General features: G+C 39.3%; 1 long non-coding RNA gene across 1 annotated transcript; it reads right to left on the bottom strand.

Annotated features, from left to right (window-relative positions):
- Positions 1-470: 470 nt before the first annotated feature.
- Positions 471-4,951, bottom strand: LOC115949474. Its single transcript, XR_004082915.1, has 2 exons — positions 4,896-4,951; positions 471-2,666 (listed from the first exon to the last, which is right to left on the bottom strand). It is a non-coding gene; the product is annotated as an uncharacterized LOC115949474 (long non-coding RNA).

Below are 4,951 nucleotides of genomic sequence, written 5' to 3' on the forward strand. Positions count from 1 at the left end.
TATCTTGGGATCAAGTCTTGCTAGATTACATCTATGCAACATCAGTTCTGACTTTGAATAGAGAGCAATTTGTACCAGTGCAAGCTGCCTTCAAATGTACACTGGTACATGCACAGGGAGAGATCAGTCAGTTTGGCTGTTGCAGCACTGTGTCCAAATTATTCAAATTTAAAGATGTGATTACACTGTTATCATGCAAAGCCATTCTTACCACAAGCCTTATGTTTTGCACATCAAATGGAAACAGATAGTCTCAACAAAGTCAAATGCAAATCTAACTTGAATCAGAATTTTGCATTTTTAGAAAGACAGAAGATGTCAGGAAAACTTTTCCATTATTAGCTATCATTTGTGTCAGAAATTGAGTAAAAAATTTTCAAACACTGATTCTTATACGAATCCACAGGGAAAATAGGCAAGTTCTCAATTTTCTTTAGATGCACTGCCTTTGACAGCTGAAGAATACAGACTTTGAGGAGTGTACAAAATTTATTTCAAATAAGATATTTGAAATGCATACTATCTTTTTACAAAATATACAATCAACCAGCTAGTTGATAAACATATCTATTGAAGCTCAGAATTAATTCCTTTTTCAAAGCAGATTTGATAGTATCAGAATGCCTTTAAAGAACAGATACTTAGAATAATTTTGTAGACTGACAGTGGGCTTCCTAGGGTGCTGTTTTATTTTTACTTCTGTGAAGGGCTATGCATTTATAGCTTTTTGATAAGATACATTATGTATTTTTTACCATTTTATCAAAGTTAATTGAATGATTGTGGTTATATAAAAGATCCAGTGCCACAATAGATCCATATACTCATTCATAAGACATAACTGTAAAATAGCTACTCTTCACCTTTCTTGCTTTCCCACACTCTTTACCTGTAGTTCTAAACACAATTAGCCAAGGATACATATCAAAGCCAAGTTAAAATGAATAATTTTAAAACCATATAAGTGGTGGAATGCCTTTTTGGAAAACTGCTTTTTTTTTCAAGACTCCAAAGGTTTACCTGCAGGACTGCTTGTTGTTTTAGATAAGTTTGACCATCTTTTAGTGATGGTTTTACACAACTCCAGAACTGGGTCTGAAGTTACATTTTAATTTTTTTTCATAGAGAGAAATTTGTAACTCCTATTAAACTCTGCCAGTATTAATTCAAGTAAAGTTTCAAGTTCTTAGAGATAAGATATATGCACACCGATTAGAAAGTTTCAGCTATCCAGCTTGTTTGATTGCTGTTTTTTCAATTATTAGATACTATGTGTTGTAAGAAAAAAATAGTAATACCAGATTTAAACCATGACACTTCTGATCTTTGACCGTCTTTATATATTTTGTAAAAAATGTTGGCATTTCAAGTCTAGTGCAATGACTTAAAACTCTGGGTATGTTTTATTTTCAGGTTGTTTCAGTTATGCTAATGAAAGGGCTACCACGTTTTCCTTTATATGCAGGTAGGTAACTTCTGCTGATATAGAAGGCAGATGTGAAGCATGTATTTTTAAGACCAAAACTCAGACTAAAAGCTCAATGTATTCTTGACCTCCAGTGCTGAAAAGAACAGCCTGTTTTCTGTTTGAAGTCATCATTCATTGTAGTGCAATGTTCAAATATCCCATTCATTTAAATTACAGGAATAGAGTGCTATGCAACACTAGGGCTGACAAAACAAAGGATTCTTTTCAATGGTCTATTTTTATGCTCTATTTATAATACTGTAGCTGGTATTTTAGGAAAACTACTATTAAGCAAATAGCTCTATAGTACTGAATTTTCAAGCATGTTTAAACTGTCTGGTTTGGCAGCCCACTTTAAGAAAACAAATGATAGGCTTTGCAGTAACAGCTCATTAGACAGGAGGATGGGCTTGACCTTAAGGCCTGGCTTGAGAGATCTGAGTTATCAGTTTTGCATGACCCTTGGCTAATCTCTTATCTCTGTGTGCTTCAATTCTCTATCTATAGAATGAGGGATAAGACTCTCTTTGCTTTCTTATATTGTAAACTCTTACTTTGCTTTCTATACATGAAGCCAGTGGGACCACTAGTGTGGTGCTGGCTTTGGTGCAATTACAGTAATGCATTCTATTTTATTATTAAGGTAATTAATAAAAATGTAATGTTAGATGCTAAAGCATGTATGTATATATTATTAATATATAAAAGTATAAACAAAAAATGGACTTTCAGAATTCCATACTCGAGTCTGATACTATTTCATCCTAAACACAGCCCGAACTGAGTAGTCAACAGCACTTTCAATTTCACTCAGTCTGAATATTATGTATCACCAAGAGTGGCCTTGCACTGATCCTTCCTTTTTCTGCCACTGGAAATCTAGCTCAGATCACAATCTGCCTGGTGTTTGATTTGATCTTTAACTTTCACTAGTTATTGTGAGAGCCAAATCATTTACAGGGAATGATTCCATCAGGAAAGTTCATGTACATCCCCCATCACCACACTTCCCCCCCTCCACCACTTCTTAGGGTGTGAGACAGGGGCCTTTAGTCCAGGTCTAGTGGAATGTGACAGACAGGACTGTGGAAGATGGCACTTTGGTGGCTGTCAGGTCAGCTGTTGCACTTTTGACAAACTTCTCTTATCGGTTTAACTGTTGCTCCTTTAAAACACTGAAAAGTCCGGTATGAAGTTGCTGGGGGAAAAAAGAAGAAAAGGAGATAAACATTAATGAGAGATTTAGTAGTCTAAATAAGTTTCATACAAAACAGAATACATTACTTATGAAACACATGGATGAAATTTGGAATAACATTTCTTAATTTGGAAATTTCAGCTACAAAGTTGAAGAAAAAAAAGACAAAAGCAAGAAGGCTGCTAATATAAAATTTTCTTTCTTTCTTTTGCCCCGTGCTTGTGTATGGAACTGATGAAAAATCAGATTAAATCTACTAATTTCAAATGCTGCAAGAGGCTGCTATGCTCATTTTAGTTCCCAAGCACTAGTTGAAATTCAGGCTTAAGGGTGCATCCTGTTTGCATCTGCAAATGGCTCTATCCATATGTACAACTCCACTGAGATCAATAAGATTACTCATGTGAGTCAAGCAACCCAGGCATGTCAATATTTGCTGAATTTGGACTAAAACTGGAAGGGAATGTAAACGTAGGTGGTAAATCCTACTTAAGATAAAGGATAGCACCCACAATGACTGAAGTTAAGAGTTAGTTCTGGTGCCTGTCTCCCCTTACTCCCTGGTAGAGGTTTACTGAGTTCTAAACAGCTGTATAAAGCAGAAGGATCTTCAGCTACATGTCTAAAAAATTTGTTAGAATTAGTAAGTACACGATTTTGTTTGGTCATCAACTTTTGTTACAAGAAATCAGCTCCCCAAAGAAAAGATGATAACATTGAAAATACCTTTCATCTTCATATTCTGTGAGGAAAGGAATTCCCCACAGAATATGAGGGGGTATATGCAGCTACTGCAGTCTCAAGCAAAATGCATTCATTATATGAGGCTTCAGAGCACATTACAGAAAGTGTAGGTGCTTTCTACACAATTTCCAGACATGGATGTTGAATGGGAGGAAATGTACTCTTTTTAATAACTGAAGAAAATAATTCTGAATTGATTCTCGAAGCCACTGGGCCTAAATCCTTCTATCCTTTTGTCCATTCAGTCTCTACCTGCTGAGTGAATCGATCCAATTGCTTATCTTTTTAGGTTCAAACTTAAACTGATGATGGAGTATCATTTAATCTGTCTGTTGTTTAAATGTAGCAGTGAGGAGACATGGCAGTCAGTAGTGAAGCATCCTTCTGGCATGTCCTTTCTACTTGCATCTCAATTCTGCCACTCTGTATGCAGCCCATCTGAGATTCACTTTAAGATATGGCAATCTTTTTTTTCAACCTTACAAACTTGCCAGTTTGGCATCCCCTATGCACATTCCATGTGTTTATGGGCCAGCCCTATAGAGTGGAATGGTACCCTTTTGCATGGCTGTTTTGGGAGTGGTGTAGGTTCTTTTCACCAGGGCAGTTTATGCATTGACAAGATGTTTGGTATAGGGCTGTTAAGTTTTACTTTAGTCTCCTTTGCACTGTTAACCGCTTAGTAAATCGAAACATCTTGGCTCCAGAGTGCAGATTCTGCCACCGTTTATTTAGGATGCTGACATGCCTGGGGCTACAACATTATTTTAATATATAATGAGTTTCAAAGATGCAAACCTACTAACTGTATGTTTTATTCATTCTTAAATTGCAAAGAGGGCCCGGTTTCCTTTTGATGCCTACCCTATTAGCATATGCTACCTGTGTGCTTCTGCAGTCACTTAGTATTTGAATGTATCTGCCCTCATCAGCTATAAAGCATCAATGTTTTGCACTTGTATAGCCTTTCATCCAAGGGGCCAAAAGTCTTTGGCTGACAATGATTAAGAATTACAGTCCCCTTTGAAGTGGGTTGAGTGCTGCTACCTTCATGTTACTGACGGGCAGAGTGAGGTGCCTTCGCCCTGCATCCAGCACGGGGGAAGTGTCAGCGCTTGCAGCCCGGAGCATCCTCTGCTAGAGCCGCTTTACCCAGCCTTTGCACCAGTGACACTCTGGCCCCGCAGCTTTGCCAACAGCCTCGGAGGGCAGCGTTCGGCCCGATTAGCGGGATCAGATGTTTTTCGCTGCCTCAACAAGGCATTTGACAGGCGGGGTGGCCTGGAAGGGGGACAAGGCGGCAGCGGCCGGCGGGACCCACGCCCCAGCCCCGGGACAGCGACCGCAACTTTGGCAACTCCAAAGCCCCATTTGCAAACCAGGCGAGGGGAGCCCGTGTGCAGCCATGCCTCGCGCGCTGCTCCAAAGGCAGGAGTGCATTCCCAGAGGTGCTCCCTCCCTGCGGCCCCACACGCGCGGATTTACCTGGCCGCGCTCCGGCGGGGCTCAGGGGAAGGGCACCCTGGAGTGGAGCGGCATGC

The sequence above is a fragment of the Geospiza fortis genome, unplaced genomic scaffold (assembly GCF_000277835.1).
Source record: "Geospiza fortis unplaced genomic scaffold, GeoFor_1.0 scaffold40, whole genome shotgun sequence".
Lineage (NCBI taxonomy): Eukaryota > Metazoa > Chordata > Aves > Passeriformes > Thraupidae > Geospiza > Geospiza fortis.